Here is a 23,180-nt window from a genome sequence, read left to right on the forward strand (position 1 = left end):
CAAGTTATTTTGAATGCTAGACTCTTGGAAAATATTTTTTAAACTCTTAACTCTCAAATCTAAAGCACAAATAAATCAGAGTGTATCATATTTTCAAAAGCAGAAGTTTGGAGTAAAAAGAGAGATAAAAAGAATCAGCTAGAGGAAGAGAGAATCGTGGGAGAGAAGATAGTATGAGGAGAACAAGATAAAATGATGCACGTGTATGAGGATGCCATGATGGGACCCTCTCTCACTGACTGACGAATGCAAAGTGATCAGCCCTGAAAACATACATACACAAACAACAAAGACACACCAGCAATGTGTGTGTGTGTGTGTGTGTGTGTGTGTGTGTGTGTGTGTGTGTGTGTAACAATAATAAAGAAAAAGGCTATCAGTTTGAAAGAGGTAGGGGCTGAGGGAGAGAACTGGGAGAGATTGAGGGAAAATGATGTATTTTTTTCAATTGAAAACAGTTTAAAATATAGATATTGTTGAGCCAAATCGTCTCTTGTCTACTCTGCTGAAGAACTATAGAATTTGACAGTGCTGTCTCCTCTCTGGTGTCATCCCCTGACTGACTTGTCTTTGCTCATTTTGCTTCTTTGTAAATTCTTGAGCTTCTCAAACAGCAGCATGGCAAACCATCCAACCCAACTTTTGTTATGTTTTTCCTTTTTGAAACAAGATCCGTCTTAGTTACTTTTCAGTTTCTGTGATAAAACACCATGACTGAGACAGTTTGTTAAAAATGGCATTTAATTGGGCTTATGGTTTCAGAGGGTCAGAGAGAGAGAGAGAGAGAGAGAGAGAGAGAGAGAGAGAGAGAGAGAGAGAGAGAGAGAACACTAGTTAATTGGGAGTAGCAGGAGTCTTTTGAAACCTCAAAGCACACCCTCATAACACAGGCTTCTAACAATTCCTTCTCTGCCAAGGACGCACCTCCCCTAACAAGGCCACATCTTTTCAAATAGAACCACACCTCCTAATCTTTCCCAAACAGTTCCAGCAACTGGAAACCAAGGATTCAACCTCATGAATTCCAAACTAGCATCAAATTTACTGTGTTAATCAAATTGGCCACAGATTCACTAAGTCATCCAAGCCAGTCTTAAACTCTTAATCCTCCTACTGAAATACTAAGTGCTGGGATTACAAATGTGAGCAACCACACTTGATTGGATAAGTAGATGATTGATGATAGATAGATAGATAGATAGATAGATAGATAGATAGATAGATAGATACATACATACATACATACATACATACATACATACATAGATACCTTGATACATAGATAGATACATAGATGTGTGTGTGTGTGTGTGTGAGAGAGAGAGAGAGAGAGAGAGAGAGAGAGGAAGATATTAAATCTAAATTCTACATGTGAGAAAAACTGGATATTTTATTCCATTGCCACAATTACCTTCTCTTGTTCTCTCCTTACTTTAATTCTCTTACTTCTCCTAAATAGTCACACACACACACACACACACACACACACACACACACACACACACACACTTTTTTTTTAACTTTGTACTGGTTCTTTGTGAATGTTCACATCATGCACTCCAATCCTATTTATCTCTGTCCCTTCTTACCTGTCCTTCACCCTTGCAACCTCCCCCTCAAACAGAAAAAACTTCATTGTGGAAGCTGTAGTGTATTATAATGTGTTCCACAGTACATCCTTTTGTCCACATTTTTTTGCTTGCAAATATTCATTGCAGTGACTCCTTAATCTGGTATGAGGTCTCTGAGTTCTGCTCAATATTGGACTGTCACTGAGACTCCTCTAGAATACCCTGTTGTTGCCCTGTATCATGAAGAGCCTATAGTTTTGGATATGTAAGACAGGCTGCTTCATGTACTACAGCAGTTCATTGATGGGGTAGATATTGGTGTGGACCAATTCAAAGCCCTGGATTTAGGCATAAGAGACAAACTCTTCCACTCTTGTGCCCTCAGGGTTGGCTCACTTGTAACCCCTGAAACCAGGGCCAGATCTACCTTGCTGCCCAAGTGAGGAGTAGGAACCACTTTCACAAGTGCTGTAGCAGGTGAGGGTTAGGAACAGTTCTCCTACTCTGATGATCTTGGGGCCAGCTTTCCTGCCTGCCATAGATGGCAAGTAACAAAGGTGTTCAGCTCTCCCTAACCCATGTCACAAAGTGACAGACAAGTGGCAGTGCCAGCTTTCCCACACTCACGCCCTCTAGGCTAGCACACACCCACCACCACCACCCACACCTGGCACCAGGGTCAGCTCTGCTGTGCTGCCCAAATGGGGTACAAGACCACTTTCCCAAGTATTTCAGCTGACTGAGGGCAGGGAAAGCCCACCTGCTTTCACAACCTCAAGGCTAGCTGTCCCATGATGCCCAGGTGAGGGGTGTGTCCAGTTCTGAACAGCCCTCAGAAATCAACATGTCCCAAGTGGCAGCCTAGACCAGGGATGTTTGTTTACCTGGCCTTTGGTGGTAACAGACCTCTGCTGCTACAGAGCTATGGATCAAGACATGGTCCCAGTGTAAGCACAGCCAGGACTCCACCAAGGTTCCAGTTGGGAATCACAAGCTTCTCACAGCAGGCTGTTTTCTTACTACCCTTGTGTCTCCAGTTCTGTCCCTTCATGTTGCCCACATCCTCCTGTTTCTCTTTCTCCTCCATTTCTCCACCACTTACTTGTTTCTCTCAGTGGCACCCAGAGTCTCTGAGTGTCTGGGATTGTCTCAGGAGTGCTATGCCCACCTGTGCATTATGGCACTGGGCAGGGGTCATCTAGGACATGGTTTGCTATCCCCATCCTGAGGCCAGCATGTTGCTGGACTGGTGGTCATCTCAGGCTAACTTCCTGTCCAGGACCCTATGGCACCAGTGGTCATCTCAGACTCAGGCCTACCCAAGTGACCCCATGCAAAGGTCATGGTGCTGGAGTTCTAGTCTCCAGCTCAATCCCCACCCTGGGAGCCTGACTTTGCCTTCATGGCGCTGAACTTATGGTGGTTTTAGGCTCAATTTTTTTTCAGGGAATCTTAGGCTACTAAACATCTGTATGTTCATAGGTCAGAACACTGGGCGTAGACATATCCTCTCTCCTCTCGGCCACCTACTGATACACATGTGACACATTGACCACACCTACTCTAGGAGCATGCACATATTTATTTTTAAACAAACCTCCCAATACCGATTCTTCCAGAAATCCAGCCAACAACAAGGGCTAACACCCACACCCTCCACTATCTTGTGTTACTAACCTAGGACCAGGTCAGTGTTTTCTCACATGTAAAGCCTGCTGTACTCAAGGACTTATAGCAGCTGTTAGCATTTTATCTAAGCTCCGCCCCACAGTTACCTGGCAATAGCCAGGTAAGTCTGACTCACTATAAAAGGGGCTACTTCCTCCCTCTACTCTCTCTTGCTCTGGCTTTCCTTCTCCCACTACTCTCTCCTCTCATCCCTTTGCCTTCTCGCCCCCATGCCCTTCCCTCTTCTCTTTTCATGTGCTTATGACCAGCCAGTACTTCTCTTCTCTTCTCTTCTCTTCTCTTCTCTTCTCTTCTCTTCTCTTCTCTTCTCTTCTCTTCTCTCCCTCCCCCTCCCCTTTCCACTCTTCCTCTCCCCCTCCCCTCTCCCTTTCTTCTTCTCTCTCTCTCTACTCCTCTCCCTCCCCATCTCCCCCTCTCCCTTCCCCCTCCCACTCTCACTTTCCCCCCCTTCTTTCTCTCTCTGCTTTTCTTTGTCTCTAGTATCCTCTCAACTCCTCTCCCCAGGCCCTAAATAAACTCTATTCTACACTATATCATTGTGTGGCTAGTCGCACAGGAGGAGAAGATGCCTCAGTGTGGGCCCACGGAGGAACCCCCCAACTTCCCCACACCTTACTACACATCCACCAAACATATTCCTTCTCTCCTTATCTTTTAATAAACACAACAGCAGCTATAATTGCCTGTACATAATCAAGCCTGTCAGCATTCCAACATGAAGTAGAGAGGGGCTCGACTCCTAGCTGAGGAGCTATAGTCAGTAGATGGCTTTTGAAAGAAGGTAAGTTAGGATTGTTTTAAGGGTGTGGGCCCTGGTAAATCAACTATGCTATGGTAGATGGCCCCAATGTCATGAGTATATTGGCAGAACACACTGAACTCAGTGAGTTGTTTTATTTTTTTAATAGGACATAAATTTAGAAAAGTGAGAGATTAGAGGGTGGATCAAGGGGAGTCAGAAGGAGGAGATATTTGTTTGCACTCTATCTGCACCCATGTCCAGCAGATGACAACTGCCTGTAATTCTGTGGACACCTGCACTCATATGCACATAACACACACACACACACACACACACACACACACACTGTGTGTGTGTGTGTGTGTGTGTCTTGTACTTGGATAGGGGAAGAAGCCAGTAACTCAGTGATAAGACAAATAATCCAATTTCAAAGTTATGGGCAAAAGACTTAAATAGTATATAAAGGAAACTATAGGGAAAGCAAATAAATTCATCAAAAGATGTTTGGTGTCATGATCAGTAAAAAAACATGTCAAATCCACCACGAGATACCACTGCTAGCAAAATAGCTATAATCAAAATGAAAGAAACAAACAAGTGCTGGGGGAGGGCGCAAAGGGAGCCTTGTAGATTGTTAGTGGACGGGGAAAAGGACACAGCCACTTTGAAGAACAGTTCAGCATTTTCACAATAGCTTCAACCCACACAGCCATGAGGAACAGGTACTGCCTAGGTTCCTCAAGAAGAAGAAAGGTGAGTGTCCATGCAAAGATTCTCAAGGAATACGCACAATGGCCCCAAACCAGCAGAACCCATGTGTTCATCATCTGATAGCAATAAAAATGATAGAATATTCAGAATTAGGATGAGCTTCATCAACAGACAACTAGTGAAGCCATATCCACCCTCATCCCCAGAAAATGACCATACCTGCATTTCCTGTGATCAACGTGTTGACTTCCTTAATAAATAACCAAGCGTCAGTTCTACATTCTTAGCACATCCCATCACAGATGACCCCTTTTTAGAAGTGTTACCTCTCATCCATAATGGTTTGAGAAAATAGACTTACATAAATGGAAAATGCCTGGTTTGACTCTCTTTGACCCCACTGAGCCACAGCACATTGTTCCAGTAATAGGCCACACATACTTGGTTCATTCTAGAGCTCCCATGACATAGTGAGCACACCTACCTCACAAGTGTTACCATGCCTTAAATTGAGACAGTATTAAATAGCAGCAAGCATCAAGACAGACTGAGAAATAGACTGCAAAAGATGGTAGAATGGGGTAAATAGTAACCTTAATTGAGAAATGACTGTCACACTGTCCTGTCAGCATGTCTGTAGGGCATTTTATTTATTTATGTATTATGCTTATTTATTTATTTATTTATTTCCTTATTTATTTCATGTGAAAGAGTCCACAGAAGTGACTGTGACACCCATGGACTGGTAGTTCTGGGTGTTATAAGAAAGCATGATGAACAAGCCATGGGGAACAAGCCAGTAATCAGTGTTCCTCTATGCCCTCCAAGTTGCTTTTAGTCATGGTGTGACCATGCACAGCAATGGAAGTCCTAAGATAGGTTCTCAGCACCCACATCAGGCAGATGGCTACTGCTTGTAACTCCAATTCCATAGGATCCAAAGACCATAGCTCTCTTTGGACACCTGCATTTATATGCACACACCCACAAACAAACACACACACACACACACACACACACACACACACACACACACAACCTAGAATAAAATAAATCTTAAAACAAAAGAAAAAGAAAAGTAATCAGAAGCCTTCACCCCCTTCTCAATACTCCACCCACATATTCAGCCTGGTCATCCCACAGAGGCATAAAAGAAAAGCACAGGGAACTATAGCGGGGGACACTCAGGCTGAGACAACAGTGCTAACACCTGGAAAGGGTGTTAATACTGGCTTTCTTGAGAAATTAAGAAAAGATAGAAATCTAGTAGCCAGTCTCTATTATTGATCCTGATGTTTCTGTATTACTAAAATGAGAAAGAACAAGAAGCATCTGCTATTGCTATCTTAGTATTTCTATTGCTATGAAGAGACACTATGGCCACAGCAAATCTTATTAAATTAAAAATAGACACTTAATTGGGGCTGGCTTACTGTTCAGAGGTTTAATTCATCATTATCATCATCATCATCATCATCATCATCATCATCATCATCATCATCATCATGGTTGACATGGTTCTGGAGAGGGGCCAATAGTTCTACATGTGGATCCTTAGGAAGCAGGAAGGAAGAATGAGCCACTGAAATCTCAAAGCCCACCCCTAGTGGCACAGTTCCTCCAACATGGCTACATTTGCTACAACAAGGGCACACTTCCTAATAGTGCCACTTCCTATGAGCCTACAGGGGCCATTTCCGTTCAAGCCATCATAACATCATAAGGTGGCACCACACACCTTCCATCCCACATCTCACAAGCCTGAATTCCAGACCAACATAATGAACGCTACATAATGAAGTCACTCAGAAACAGAACGATCCTGGAATAGCTGTGTTTCTAGGATGAACCCTTGCCCATAATGGGCACACCCTGCATAATCTCATCCCATTTCATCATAGTCATCCTGAGACTTGCTTAGCAGTGAGCTTATGGTTAAGGAGGGTAAAGGTGATTTCCATGTATGATTAAGGCTCTAAATCTTTAGTTTAGAGTCCATTGAAAGGGAAGCTATCATGAACGTGCCTTACTTAAGCAGGTGAAAGCCCTCCCTAAAGTTGGGGTGCTTTCTTGCTGGCTTGATGAAATAAGCCATTATGTTGAGGAAGACCATAGAGCAAAGGGCCAGGGACAGTTGCAGAACATGATGACACCCTTCAGCCTGATATCAGAAAGTATCTAGAGCCTTCCCTCATACCACTGCAAGAAAATGAAATCTGCCAATTGTCTAAATTATCCTGGAAGCAGATCTCCATCCAGATGTGAAAGAGTGAGGGTAGCCCAGTGGCAAGGTGCCTGCCTGTTCTAAGGCTGTGGGTTCATATTCCCAGTACTGAAAATAAAGAAGGAATACAGAAAGACAGAGGAGAGAGGGAGAGGGAGAAATAGGATTGAGGTTAGAGTTAGGGTTAGGGTTAGGGTTAAGGTTAGGGTTATTCAATGCCTTGACTGCAACCTAACGATACCCTTAGCAGAGGACCTCCCCTAAGATGTCAGTTTCCTGGTCTACAGAAATTATTAAATAAGAGGGCTATGTAGCTTGAAGTCACTAGATCTGTGATAACTTATTCGACAATAGGAGGAAGATGTATATGTACCCACACAAAAGAAACTCCTTTTCTTTGCCCATCCTAGGTCAGATTATAACAGCCAATAAAGGCAGGTGAACTTGTGTTAGAAGAGTTAAAACTTGGAGTTTATTAAAATGATAATATAGAAGATGGGTTTCTCTTTTTTACATTCATCTAATTTTAGCAATGTGCATTTAGAGTTGAGCTGGGATCATCCATATCTCTATTCCCTGGATGCCTGACTTCAACACAACGACCTCAGACCCTCCTGGTTGGATCCCAGAGGGAGGAAACCAAAGGGACAATATTCAGTACAGGAATCAGCAGGTGCATGCTGTTCCCATCCTCCTGCCTTCTCTTTGGCTTCCATGGTACTAGTCTTAGCTTGGTTCTGTGTCCTGATGGATCATTATGCATCCAAACTTTTTTGAAAAAGCAAAGTGCACTGGATCCCAGGGCATGTCCTTTGAGCTTTGATCATGCAGATACCTGGCCAGGTACAACAACTTGGGAAATCATTCTTTCCTTCATCAATTACAGTTGTTCAGATGCAGTTGCCTAAGTAACACAGGGACCTCTGCATTCTCCAACACTTTGAAGTTGAATCCTTTCAGGGAAGAAGCTCATACCCATGGAATTGGGGTAGACACACAACCTGTCCCAAAGTCCTGCCAGGGAATTGGAAGATGCAGATCCTTACTCTATCATCTTTACACGTTTGTCACAAGATCTCACACAGGACTGCTCCACTAGTGTGGAGGCATCCTTAATGCAGAGTTTCAGGTCACTATCAGTAGTCTGCCAGTCAGCATGCAAGACAGAATGCTGCTGTCTCTGGCTAGAGATTCCCACCAGTACTCTAGGGCCCCACTTCTCTCTAAGGTGCTTTCAAACTCCAAACTTTCTTGGCAAACTAGAGTCTGATTTCAGAGAGCACTTCTTTTTTTTTTTTTCAGAGCTGGGGACCAAACCCAGGGCCTTGCTGAGAGAGCACTCTGTACTCAGGGACTTCCTCTTGTTGTAGAACTTCAATACTTATTCCCTTATAGGAACTACCCCTGATTTTCTCTGACTTCCCATTCCTGAAGCTTTAAACAATGTCAGATGCCTTGCCACAGCCCCGCCACCAAGTGTGAAAGTCTAGATCAAGTCTATATACACATGAGCACTGTACCTGCCATTAATAAGGAAAGCTTCCCAGAACCTATCTCAGTACTGAAGAAGTGAACAGAAAGCACATGCCAGGAAGCACATGTATGTGCCTTAGCTCCTCCCTTAGTAGCTAAGAGGACATTGATTGGGACCAAATGATCTGGATCTTTGCACTCACTCCTTAAAGCATCATAGCTTTCCAACCACCCCCCACCCCTGACTCCTTCTTCACCACTTCAATCAATCAAGGTCTCCCTGTGTTTCACAATCTACATTGTTACTACCCACCAGCTTCCCTCATCTACACTCCCTTGGGCTTGTGTTGGGTGTATTTGTTCATGGTCAGATGGACAGCAAATTCTTAAACAGTGAGCCATGGCCTCATATGGGTTTCATAACTGAATGTAGCATCAGAAAAAATTGGCTCTTGCACATCAACCAAACATTAATTCAAAACCAAAATCATAATGAATCTAGAGTATTTCTGGCAGTGTTTACCCATGGTGTATCCTGGTATATCATTCACTACAGCCTTGGTTCTGAATATACAGACATATCCACTTTGTAGTGCACACACCATGGACCATATAGCACCAAAATTACTACCTTAAACACCGCAGCTCAGAGTTGAGACTTACAAGTTATAAGCTACAGTGTTCTCACTGTACATACAAACTTTTCTGCTCTTACAGGAACATAAATTCCAAAAAGCAAAGACTTTAATTATTTTTTTTTCTTCTGTCATTCCTCAGCATGTATCTAATTAGTATACTTTGGGTTATATCATTAGAAAGTGTGGGCTTTTTTCAGAATGCTATTTGAATTGCTGAATTAAGTTTCACCCAAAACAACTATTAAATGAATTTTGACTTGGGATTAGGACAGAATTTCAAGCAATTTCTAAACTGGTCCTAACCAGACTTTTTTTTTCTCCATCTTTATTAAATTGGGTATTTCTTATTTACATTTCAATTGTTATTACCTTTCCCAGTTTCCAGGTCAACATCCCCCCTAACCCCTCCCCATTCCCTTTCTATATGCTAACCAGACTTTTGATTTTATACTCTGCCTCAAATACTTGGTCTGAGTAATTTAATGGACGGTATAAATGTCCCTAAGTACATAATGTCGAAAGCATCTAGCTCCATACGTGGTATTAATGCTCAGAAATGTGTTTTGTGCTTAAAATTTGCAACTTTAAGGCTTTCTGACCTGTCCTGAGGTACCCATGTGGAGTAGACAGTAACATTGTTAGCAATGTGGCATAGACGGTAGCATTGTTAGCAGTCCTCAGATTGTGATTCTCAAAGCTGAGTGCTATTATCTCACCAGAAGAAACTGCACAGACAATTGCTCTGCTTGGTGCAAAGGAGAATTCCTAAAAAGAACCAGTGTTGGAAGAAGGCTAATTAAAACTTCAATGACCACAGAGTTTGGAATGTAGCAGGTCTGGAGTCTGATTATAATTTCTCTTGTGCTACCTTTAGCCCCCTAAAAAAAGTCATTGTTTGCACACTTCTTTGACTGCCCTAACTTCTGATAGATTAAAACCTTTGGAAATGGGCTGGAGAGATATCTCGGCGGTTAAGAGCACTCACTGCTCTTCCAGAGGTCCTGAGTTCAATTCCCAGCAACCACATGGTGGCTCACAACCGTCTGTAATGGAATCTGATGCCCTCTCCTGGTGTGTCTGAAGACAGCTACAGTGTACTCATATACATAAAATGGACAAATAAATCTTTAAAAAAACTTTTGGAATGTATTAACTTAACAAAAAAAAACTGTTATCTGCTCATCAAAGGACTAAGAATCCCATCAGACAGCATCTGAGGCAATCTGCCTGGCTGTAACCCACTTCTCTGACGTTCTTTCTCATTGATGTAATTTGTAAATGCCTGATTTATGACTTTCTCTATTCTGTCACTATACAACTTCAGAAAACTGCTTCTATGGGGGAACATAGAACATGGAGTAATCTGGCTTTACATTTTCAAGCCATGGTCATTGAAATTTGTCTCCAGAATAAACTCCCTCTTATTGCCTTTGAAGTGAGAGCTGTGGTTTTGCACTAACAACAACATCAAAAATATCCATCAGTTTTGACAAAAGCTAAAGATGTTCTGTGTCCTCCAGGACCATAGCCTACATCCATGAGCTAATTCTTTACATGAAGATTAACGAGCATGTTCATCTCAGTCTCCAATCTTGCTTATATCTTGAAGAAATGGTAACATTATTATACAAGAGAATTTTTTTAAAATGAATTTTGCTAGGATTTGTATGTTTTTCCCCCTAATTCCCCCCCCTCCTTGTTTCTCTCCTATTTAGTATTAGGGGGCAAAACCAGGGAGATAAAGGGTGAGAAAAAGAAGAACCCACAAAATAGCAAAGAGCAGCTACATGAGGGTTAAATTGTCAGGTAAGGCTTAGAAAAGAGATATTCACATAGAGTTGGTGGGCTAGACTGGGTGGATGCCTAGTTTAAGGGGAATCTGCCCTTCCTTCAAACTTCTAAGAGCCTCATTCTTCTGAGATCTGATGTAGGCTTTTCTGTATCAATGCCGCCATCTGGTGGTCATATGCCTTCCCTGCCACAGTGTGTAGGAGCCAGCACCTGGAGCTGTGAAGGATTAATACAGGTAGTCAATGACCTAGATTTTTTATTGTACCTGGCTAGAAAGGCATGCATTGTTGTAGTGCAGGTGCTGGCAAATGTACCTCCAACGATTCCAGCATTGAAATTTAGTCCCCCTTTGAAGTGTTAAAAGGAAGAAAATGTGATTGGATGACAGTATTTGGAACTGGAATCTCTGGGAAAAGGTTAAGATTAAATAAAGTCAGCAGGATGGTGTCCTTGTGATTAAATTCCAATGGCTTTGTAAGAGAAGGGTGAATAGAAGATTCACACACCCTTGCAGTTTGCTTTATAAGAGCCTACAACACTCTCTGTTACCTGGGAGGTCTGACAGCAAGAAGAACATGACAGATTTAACCCCTCAACCTTGCATCTCCAGAACAACAAACCAAAACAAACCTTTTTTTTTAATGAAGTAACTCTGCCTCAAATACTTGGTCTGAGTAATTTAATGGACGGTATAAATGTCCCTAAGTACATAATGTCTAAAGCATCTAGTTCCATACGTCGTATTAATGCTCAGAAATGTGTTTTGTGCTTAAAATTTGCAATTTTAAGGTTTTCTTACCTGTCCTGAGATACCCATGTGGGGTAGACAGTAACATTGTTAGCAATGTGGGGTAGACGGTAACATTGTTGGCAGTCCTCTGATTGTGATTCTCAAAGCTGAGTGCTATTATCTCACCAGAAGAAACTGCACAGAGCCAGAGCACTGCTCATTTTAACTTTCGTTTTATTTCAGTTGTTTTATTCCTCCTACTCATCTTGGACTATGTCTGTCCACTCCCAATGTCAGTCTAACACAAGTCCACGCACTAACAAACATTCCCAAAATTAATCAACAGGTTCATCATGCCCTCACCAGAGTGGTTTAGCTAAACATAGCAGCATGTATCCTGAAGTGTCTCAGCAGGTCTGCAACTTAATGTTGTCTTCAAATGCTGGGAAGAATGGAAAGTAGCTGCCCCTGAGTGAATTTAAGTCATGGCCCATCAAGATGCAGGGTCTTTGTGGACCAGAGGAGCCAAAACTGGATGGCAATGAGTATAGATTTGGGAAATGCTGAGCTCAGTAAGGATCACGGACTACAGGGAATGACGATTCTGCATCTTCACTGTTAGAAATGTCCATTGGAGCCTGTGCCCTCCTTTGTGTCTTAGCCCTGACTTTCTCAATGGCTCTGGTCACTTACTTGACAATTTCAGTTCACGGAAATGAAATCATCTCTATTTTCTCCCAAGCCTTTATACTTTTACATCCATCCCCATCTGGAATTCTAGGTTACACAGTTAATAACGTGTTTTGTTCAGCATGGAAGGGGGATACACACTCACAGATTCCACTGCAGGTGGATGCATGAGTAAAAAGCCCCAAGTTAAGCATCAACCTGTAACCTCCTCTTCAGCCCTTTCCCAAATCTGACAAGGATTGGATGTTTAGGTGCATACCATCCAGCTCTATGCAGACCACAGGGCCTTTGAACAAATTTGCTAACCCTCAGCGGCCAGAGATGTCTGAATGCTCCTGCAGCTGTTAAGCAGCTGCACGTTCTCTTCAGGAAAGGGGCTGCCACAGGCACTGTGGCCCTGAGGTTGGACTCTTCTCTCTGTTCAGGAGTTGAAGGACTTTGGGTTCATGGAAGCTAATCGTGAAAATTCCGTCATGAGAAAAAATGTAATAACTATCTATCGCATGGAAATCTGCATGCCAGTTGGCATCCAACCTTCTCTCTCCATGGAGAAATTAGTTATCTAAGCCAGGAATACTTCAAGAGTGAAAATGAATAATATCCTTACTAGCAATACGGGACCATATACATAATCAGGGAGTGTCCTTGAACAACCCAAAGCATAAAGTTGTCCACTTACATATACTTTAAGTGGTTGATGTGATACAGGCCAGCCCATTGTGGGTGGTGCCACCCTTGGGCTGTTGGTTCTGGGTGCAACAAAAAGCAAGCTGAGCGAGCCAATAGGTAATGCTCCTCCACATCTCCAGATCCCTTTCCTGTTTGAGTGAAATTGGGATACATGATGTGAAGTTCACGAAGAACCAATAAAAAGTTCACACACACACACACACACACACACACACACACACACAAAATTAATGAGGGGCTAGAAGGATCAGTCAGTGGTAAAAATGACTAGCTGCTCTTCAAGAGAACCCAAGTTTGATTACCAGCATCTACAGTTCCAGGGATCAGATGCCTTCTTCTGGTCTCCTTTGGCACTGCGTGGATGTAGAGCAGACACATTCATGTAAGCAAAACACCCCTATGCAAACGAAATACACAAATAATAAATTTTAAAAGAAAATATTCACATATTAAATATTAATAAGGGGCTCATCTTGAATATTAGTTGAACCTTGAAAATCATTAGTGAAAAGACAACAGAATTAAAAATGGATAAGGATCTCAATCTCCATGCCGCCAATAAACATGTAGGAGTGGGGCTGATGATTCTATGGTAACTTTATTTAATGTTTGAGACACTTCAGGCTGATTTGTAAAGTGGCTGTGCCTGTTTATAGCTCCATTAGCAATTTTGAAGGTTCCCAGCTTTTTAAACTCTTCCTTGTATTTGAAAGGGTGTTACTGCTTTTATATATCCTGGTTGATATAAGAGTGTGAAAAAATGCTGCACTGTTATGAAGCAAGCTTGAACATCTATCGGAAGATGCAGATGAAATCTCAGTACAAACACACTGTAGGGTCTAACTCGGTGTGGTGGTCTGAATGATAATGGCTTGCAGAGACTCATATAATTAAATAATTCACCTCCAGCTGGTGGACCTATTTGTGGAGGGGAGAAGATGTGGCCTTATTGGAGGAGATGTGCCATTGTGGGTGGGTTCTGAGGCTTCAAATGACTTCCACTATCCCCAGTGTTCTCTCTCTGCCTCCTGCTCTTAGGTCAAGATGTGATATCTCAAGGTGGTCCTGGTGCCATGCCTTTGTTCTGCCATTATGGATTAACCCTCTGAAACCATAATCTCAAATAAACATTCTTTTATAAGTTGCTTGGTTATCTGTTTAATTAGATCAATAGAAAAATAACTGATGAAGCAGTTGGTATCAGGAAGTGACCCGACAATACTGATGGGGGGGGGGTGAAAAACTTTCAGAAAAGCAGTTGAATGCTATGAGTGGGCTTTACTGAGCCACCCTGGCACGAGCTGGAAAGACAGTAGTTCTGAGAGCTATGCTCACTATGGAGACCCGAACCAAAAGTTTTAGAGGGGAATAATATTAGCAACTGGGCTAGAGACCATTCTGTGATATTTTGGCAAAGAATGTGGCTGCCTTCTGCCCTTGACCTAAGAATTGACCTGAGGCTACCTTGAGAAGTAATGGACTTTGTTGGAGGAGGCTTCAAGACAAGTTAATAATGACTTTGTTACATCCTTATTTGTGATCCTTCCTATGCAGTCTCCAAAGAAAAAGAGCAAAATGGGTAAAAAGAAATACAAAACATAGGAGACAAAAGGCAAAACCCTACACACCTAGGCTTCCAACTTGTTAAAAGAAAAAGCCTAAGGATATTGTGTTCTTAAAAGAAAAAAAATCAAAGCTGCTACAAATGTGATTCCAGGGGACCAGAGATCACCCTAAGTTGGTAGATGAACTTGGCAGTGTCACCCACATGGTTCTGGCTTTAGATTCACGATGAGTACATGAGTAAGGGAGTGGTAGAATCTTTCTCTACTGTTAAGGAGAGACACTGAGATCAGGCATATGGCAAGGGATTCCCTGCACAAAGGCCCTGAGAAGCCATCATGTGAAAGTGTGAAAGTGAAGCCTGTATTGTGTTAGAGACCCCAAGACGGTGACAGTTCAAGAACCAAGAGATATCTGCCTAGGAGAGCTTCACACAAAGTGGAATCTGCCGAGAGAGAGTGAGAGAGAGAGGTTATGGGAAGCAAAACTGGGAGGACAGAGCCATCTTAGGCCTTTGACATTGTTCATGGAGATTCAGGATCTAGAGTCTGCCCTACGGGGTTTCAGTCTGTGCTGAGTACAGCATAGATGACAGGGACTGCCAGCAGTAGTCTGGGATGAAGACATCTCAGTAGCTCACAGAAGCTCTTTGTAAAAAAAGAAAGGTTGTTCCAATTTCTCCTAACCTTAGCCCTGGACAATGGCTGTATAGATTTCATTTGTGCGTGACTGCTTTTCAGTTGGCCTTGGTGTGCATAATTGTTCTATTATATCTGACTTTCCTACTTCTTTCTCTTTCTGCTCTGGTGAATTCTGTGAAACTAAATGTTCCTTGATGTAACAATTCTTAAACAATTGGAAATTGAGGCATAGGGGCACAGCACAGCCCTAATGGCCCAAGTGCATGGTTTGTGTTCTCATCTTGGAAACAATGTAATAACTGCACAATGCTTGACTTGCAAAGAAAGTTTGAAGAAATTATTAGAAAATGAATTAGAGCCAACATTGGGACCCCAAGAAAGGAAAAAGTTATTGAAGATAGAAAATAAGTTTTGCCCAACATTTGAGAGTGGTCCCTGGATAAAGGAGTATAGAATACATAAAAATTATATATTAATAAAACTAAGTCAAAACATTGGGACTTTTACAAGAGTCATTGTGTGCAAGGAACAGAAAGCTAGCAGAACTACTGAGTGTCATTTAACATTAGAGCTTCATGGGAAAATGTAAGTAGCTGGCCTTGGAGCTCTGAGCTCTGATGTATAATAAGTAAAAATTCAAAGTTTAAATAATGATAATTTGCAATTATTATTTTGGTCATAGGCCTGGGAATAGAAGAAGCTTGAAACTTTAAACTTTGAACAATTGTAATTCTTAATTCTTTGTGGGATGTGGTTATTCTTTTGAATTGATTTGGTAATGATTGTACAATGTCTATTTTCTACCTGCTTTTATTATCAATAAAAGACTGGGGCAAGAGAAAGAGTAGAGAGCACATGAGGGAGTGAGTGAGAGAGTGAGTGACTGTGTGAGCTAATGTGAGAGTAAATGAGAGAGCATGTGAGGGAGCGCATGAGGAAAAGAGAGAGAGAGCATGAGAAGAGCATGTGAAGAGAACATGTGAGGTGTGTATGAAGATTGTGTGTGTGAGTGAAAGGAGAGTGCATGTGGTGTGTGTGAGATGTGTGTAAGGTGTGTATGAAGAGTGTGTGTGAGAACGAAAGAGTAATGAACAGAGGTGTGCATGAGTGTGGGAGTTTGATAAAAGAAAAGCACAATAGAAAAAAGCAGTGTGCGCAAGAGAAAGCAGAGTATATGCAGCCTCAAGCTGCAAGCGAGCAAGCAAGAGAGAGAGCAGAGAGAGAGAGAGAGAGAGAGAGAGAGAGAGAGAGAGAGAGAGAGAGAGAAGATGGGCTATAGGCAAGCTGGTATGGTATTCTCTTAATTAGTGATTGATGTTGGAAGGTCCAGCACTCCAGCAATGTGGGTTGTGTCACAGCTGAGATGGTGACCCTGGGTACTATAAAAAAGCAGGCTGAGCAAGTCAGTAAGTGCCAGTCAACCATGACCTCTGCATCAGCTCCTGCCTCCAGATTCTCTCCCTTTTAGAGTTCCTGTCCTAACTTTCCTCAGTGGACTGTGTTTCAGTGTATGTAAGCCAAATAGACTCCTTTCTCCTCGAGCTGCTTTTGGCCATTGTGTCTTATCCCAGCAATATAAACCCTAAGACAAAAGTATTGCCTGTTTTCTTTACATGTGAAATATGAACCTAGATTTTATGCAAATACACACACACACACCATGAAATTTTGAAAAAGTTTTAATTTTAAAAATATAAAAATATGTTCAACATTGTTAGTCAATAGGAAGATACAACCAAAACACGAATATGAGACAACGCAACATCAGTTAGCGTATAGAAAGTTAACAGGAGTGACCATTCCAAGTACAGGCGAAGGTGTAGAACTTCAAAGTGTTCGAACTCTGCTAAGAAGAATATAAAGTGCCACAGGCATCTTAGAAATCAGTCTGGTAGCTTTCAAATTTTAAACATAGTTACCATGTGACTCATCAATTCCATCCCTTGACACATTCAAGACAAATTGAAACATTCTCTCTGTGTGTCTCTCTTCATCTCTCTCTCACGCACACACATACACCTTATTAAAAATGATAACACCAGTATAATTCAAAAGAATCTAAAGTAAAAGAGCACCCAGTGTGGGTGAACTGTTGACTAGATAATGGAATGTGGTATAGCCATCCAATGGGGTTATATTTAGCCAAGCAAAAGAATGAAGTATTGAAATAAAGACTTGAAAACATTACATAACACAGAAGTCTAACACAAAGAATGGGTGAAAGGTAACTTTATTCATGCCAAAATAAATTCCACAACAGAGAAATCTAAAAGGAGAGAAAATCAATTGTTGCTTGACTAGAAAGTGGACAAGAACCCTATTTTAAAATGTACAGATGCCCGGAAACCGGGAAAGGGAATAACACTCGAAATGTATATAAGAAATACTCAAGTTAATAAAAAAAAAAAGAAAAAAAAATGTACAGAGCTAAACAAAGAATTTTCAGCTGTAAATATAGAATGGCTGAGAAGTACCTAAAGAAATGGTCAGCATACTTAGTCATCAGGAAAATGCAAATCAAAACAACCCTGAGATTCTACCTCACACCAGTCAGAATGGCTAAGATGAAAAACTCAGGTGACAGCAGATGCTGGCAAAAAATGTGGAGAAAGAGGAACACTCCTCCATTGCTGGTGGGAATGCAAACTGGTACAACCATCTGGGAATCAGTCTGGAGGTTCCTCAGAAAATTGGACATTCCACTACCTGAGGACCCAGTTATACCTCTCCTGGGCATATACCCAAAAGCTACTCCAACATACAACAAAGGCACATGCTCCACTATGTTCATAGCAGCCTTATTTATAATAGCCAGAAACCGAAAAGAACCAGATGCCCTTCAATGTAGTAATGGATTTAAAAATGTGGTACATCTACACAATGGAGTACTACTCAGCTATTATAAAGAATGACTTCATGAAATTTGTAGGCAAATGGATGCTACTAGAAAATATTATCCTGAGTGAGGTAACCCAATCACAAAAGAACACACATGGTATGCACTCACTGATAAGTAGATATTGACCCAAAAGCTCAAATTACCCAAGATACAATCCACAGACCACATGAAGCTCAAGAAGAAGGACAACCAAAGTTGTGGATGTTTCTGTCCTTCTTAAACGTGGCAACAAGAATATTCATAGGAGGGGATATGGAGACAAAGTTTGGAGCAGAGACTGAAGGAATGGCCATTCAGAGCCTGCCCACTTGGGGATCCAGCCCACATATATACAGCCACCAAAACTAGACAATATTGTTGAAGCCAAGAAGTGCATGCTGACCAGAGCCTGATATAGCTGTCTCCTGAGAGGCTCAGCCAGAGCATGTCAAATACAGAGACAAATGCTAGCATTGAGCTGAGAACAGGGTCCCTGTTGGAGAAATTAGAGAAAGGATTGAAGGAGCTGAAGGGGCTTGCAGCCCCCATAAGAACAACAATATCAACCAACCAGAGTTCCCAGAGACTAAACCACTACCCAAGAAGTACACATAAACAGACCCACGGCTCTAGCTCATATGTAACAGAGGGTGGCCTTGTTGGGCACCAATGGGAGAAGTCCTTGGTCCTTCCAAGACTGGACCTGCCATGGTAGGAGAATGTCAGGGTGGGGAGGCAGGAATGGGGGGTGGTTAGGGAGGGGGAACACCCTTATAGAAGAAGGGGTGGGGGATGGTAGAGGGGGCTTGTGACCGGGAAAATGGGGAAGGAAATAACATTTGAAATCTCAAGAAAGAAAGAAAGAAAGAAAGAAAGAAAGAAAGAAAGAAAGAAAGAAAGAAAGAAAAAGAAAGAAAGAAACAAGGAAACAAAGAAACAAAGAAAGAAGCAAAGAAAGAAACAAAGAAAGAAAGAAAGGAACAAAGTGGGCAAGAAAAATAATGAAAGGAAATGGTGAGTGACTGCCCATGCTTGAGGAATTTCCTTTTGTGGTGCTGGAAATGTCCTGATCCTGATTATAGTGATGGCTGAGACCTTCTGGAATGTACAGAAACACTAACCTTTAGACAAAATTGCTTGTCATTCCTTGCCTCAAATATTGAAATCTGTGTTCTTTCTGGTTGAATCTGGGTAGATTTGTGATTCATTCAAATAAGAGAGTGTCAGAATGTGGCTTCCAAGGTACATAAAAGGCAATGGGCTATCTGTTTGAACACTTTCATGTGCTATCCTAGACGTTTGGATAGATGAAGGCTGTGTACACAGAAGAAGCTCAACCCACCATGGCCTAACTCTTAATTCTCACAGCCAGGCAGGCAGCATGGAAATGTGTGTGCAGAAGAGGGTTCCAGTCCTAAAACAGAACTCACCCAAATCTGATACCACAGAAGAGGCCCTAGGCATCACAAAACAATAACCTCTGCCTACTCTGCCTGCCCAGTTTCACATCCACTGAATCACAGAGTGGTAGCTTCTTTGAGTTACTATGTTTTGAGGTACTTTCTTATCTAACAAAACAGTGATAAAGGGAAGCTTAAAAATCTTGTTCAAAATTAAAATTGTTCTGAATCCCTAAAATCATAAGAACTCAAGTTTCCTATAGGTCATCACTTGATCTCATGTCCCTCACTCACAAAAGCAAGCAAAATGGTGTGTCTCCCATGCACATTACCCTAAACAATAGGCACTAAATTCTCAGGAGACAAATTTCTCAGATGTTTGCATCTCTTAGTCCTATCAGGAAGCAGGGAAGATTGCTCCAGAATCTAATGGGCAGAGAAGAAAACCATGCTTCTACCTATTCCACAGTACTCACAAAAGCTACAACAGTCAAGACTCTATCTCAAATGCCCATGGTCCCCAGGTTGAAAACTTCTGCTATAGGATGTTCTTGGAAAACCCTGGTGCTACAATTTGGTTTTGGCTTTTCCTCACATGCTAAAAGCTTGTACCTGGGCCAGAGGCCTTACCTTCCTTAAGCCTCTCACCTATCCATTACTCTATGTCATGGCTAGAACCATCATTCTATGTGCAAAAAATGCATTCTTGAAGATCTGACCATTTAAACCTTGAATAATTCAAAGTCAATCCTGACAAACAATGGCAAGAAGTTCTGCCTATAGCTGGCCCCATGCTGCCTTATGGCATAGACATAAATAGCATTTGTAACTCCAGCCGTGTGACAGCTTTGACATTATATGATTCCTGGTGGATTTATATACCTTGGAGAATCACATTAATTTCATATATAAAGCAAGATTTTGTTAATATTTCATATTGTTTTTCGAATTCTCCTGGCCTGCTCCATAGGGTGATAGAGTGGGTTTATGGTCTTCAGTTACAGACCCTCATAACCCCAGAAAGGACAGTTGCTGGCAGAGATCTGCAGAGAATAAAATGCAAATGATTGGGCTGTGACCCCAGAACAGTCAACAGATAATCAATGCCTAAAGGGGGTTCAGTAGTCATCATTCTCCCTCATCTCCCCAACTCTCCTCCAAAACACAAAGGTAGAGCTCCCTCTGTTCCTCACAGCACTTTGTTCATGTTACAACAAAAAACTACAATTGGTTTAATCTAGTTGTATAAATCATGCTCTCCACCATTGAATCCTACAAAATGTCACCAACCAAAGCAACAGAAGAAAAATCAGAAACAGCATGCTACATACAAGTTTCTGCTTCTTCTCAGTATCCCATAGCCTAGAACTGTGATTTCTGACTCACAGCACGATGGAAAGAAAAGTGCTTCACCCAGTCTGGAGGAGGAGAGCAAAGGAGCACAGCACTGGAAACTGCACTGTGCTGGCTCACACACTGGAGGGAGCAAGGGGTCTGCATGAGAACGGAGAGAATCTGGGTTTATGGGACATTGAGTTCAACTGTAGAGCTGGGAGTACTGCCTGCCCAGTGTTTACTCTGTTTGATGTGGGTCTCTCCCCAGGATCCTCTGCCTGTCTCTGACTCAGACAAGCACAGAGATCACTTGAGACACTTTGGTTTGTTAAGCCTGTAACTAAGATTTTAAACTCTCTGTGGCTTCCTGTGGTATAAGGCCTAAACTACTTAAAGTGTCTTAGCAATGCCTCCTATGATCTTCAGGACCAGCTCAAGGAATGTTCATGAAGTTCCATAAATAAAGAATATGACTAACACCCCTTCACATCTCCGTTGTGACTGATCTCCCCACGCACTGTACCTCGATGCCCAAAAGGATGCCCAAACTGCCCCAAACATGCCCAGGAGTTCACCTGAGTCCTGCTGCCTAGCAAAGGCCTGTCTGAAAGTACAAGTCTCTGGACCAATTAGAGGCTGATCCAGAGAACCAGGGAAAATTCCTTAGGGGTCAAATAGAATCTCGGTTACCACCCCCTATTAGCCTTCCAATCAGACAGAGAGTTGGCAGCCAGAAGACTGACAGAAATCAAAAACAGAAGAAAAAAGAAAATTAGAAGAAAAACAAAAGCAAAACAAAAAACCAATACAATAAAACCAACAAAAACCCCTCATACCTTGGGGTTAAAAGGGCACCTGCAGCCTAAGAATAGTGGGAGAGTGTGGTTAGTGGAGAGGCCATCCCCTGAGCCCCTCAGTTCCAGCTCCTAGCAGTTGAGTCTCCCCTCATTCATTTTCCTGTGGTTTCTCTCTGAGCTGCTGAAATAACAAACACAGCTGAGGCACTGTCACTGCCTAAAGTGAGCCCTTGATAGACAGCCGCATAATTTGGAGACTGAGAATTTCCTCCAGCTGCTGTCAGTGGCCACCCTGTCTGGCTTCTGTGTTTAAGTTCATCAAACTCACTTTCGTTCCAAGTCCAGAAATCCAAAGCCGGAAGGACTCAGCTTTCCTCCCTGGAGAGAGCCTTTCAACAAACCCTGTGCCACCTCTGTCCTTTTCCCAGGGAAGACAGGAGAATGCCAAGGACCCCCGTGCTGGGCCTGCCCTCTCCGGGCCCTGTAGAACCATCTCTGCTGTGTTTTCCAGTGGTCTGCTGTTACCTCTCACCTCATACAGAGGAGTATCCCCACTCTAGTGGGTTATTCCCATTACCACACACAGTTTTTATTTCTTTCATCAAAAAAAAAAAAAAACTACTCTCATTTGAATGTACGCCCTCTTGCAAAAACGATTTCTGCTTTTCCTTCTCTCTTTCCATTCTTCCTCAATCTGACCCAGGTCTGAGAGTGCTGCTTTTCTCCAGGTCAGTAGCCCTGTCTGTAGCCATGAGATCACTGTCTTCTTGGGAGCACATACCTTCTGGACCCCATACTACCCCCTGCACCCCGTGCCCTGGTCACATCCACAGCCTCCTTTAAGGATTGTGATATTTGTCACATTTCTGTGACTTCTGACTGAGGTGAGTCCTCCCAGGTGACCTTGCCCAGGTACAATACCACCATGTGCCAGCATCCTCACGCTGATGATAGTGTGTTACACTGAGTCTGTGCTGAGCAGATTCCTGGTAAATGCAGTTAGAAATCCCTTAGGTATCTCAAGTGTGACACATCCAGAGCAGAGGACCTTCTACTACTCCAGTCTCCTTCATATCATATCCCGCATTTCAAGTTGCTCACAACAAATGTGCAGGATCAGTTTTGACTCCCATTTCATTTTTTTCTTAATTCTTTGTGAGTTTCATATCATGTACCCCAGTCTTCTTCATCTCCCCATCAACTTATATCTGCCTTTTGCTCTTGCAATCTGCCCCCCAAAATAAAAATAACACATACAAACAAACAAAAAACCAAAACAACAACAAAACAAAATTTTAAAAAGCCCAAAGCCTAGAAAACCATCTCACTGTGGAAGCTGTAATATGTCCCGGTGAGTCCCACAGTGTATCCCTCTGTCCATACATCTTCACTTGCAAACGTTCATTGCAATGAGTCATTGGTCTGGTTCAAGACCTCTCTGGCTTCTGTGATACCATCAATATTGCATGTCTTTCACCAGGACTCCCCTCCATCCCTGGTTATCCTGCTGTTGCCCTGTGTCATGGAGATCCTGCAGCTTTTGATCAGCAGGTATGGCCCTTTCATGTGTCCCGACCACTTGTAGATAACATAGATTTTGGGTGTGGGCTAATTCAG

The 23,180-nt window shown here is 42.3% G+C and overlaps 1 protein-coding gene and 1 non-coding gene across 5 annotated transcripts in view; both read right to left on the minus strand.

The window, feature by feature from the left end:
• The window catches only part of Pde1c (phosphodiesterase 1C), a 563,679-nt gene that overhangs the window by 510,926 nt on the left and 29,573 nt on the right, over positions 1–23,180 (minus strand). The window lies entirely within an intron of this gene.
• LOC120102688 (small nucleolar RNA SNORA17) lies at positions 3,020–3,145 on the minus strand. The gene has a single exon (XR_015687379.1). It is a non-coding gene; the product is annotated as a small nucleolar RNA SNORA17 (small nucleolar RNA).

This window comes from Rattus norvegicus, chromosome 4, assembly GCF_021556685.1.
Source record: "Rattus norvegicus strain SHRSP/BbbUtx chromosome 4, alternate assembly SHRSP_T2T, whole genome shotgun sequence".
NCBI lineage: Eukaryota > Metazoa > Chordata > Mammalia > Rodentia > Muridae > Rattus > Rattus norvegicus.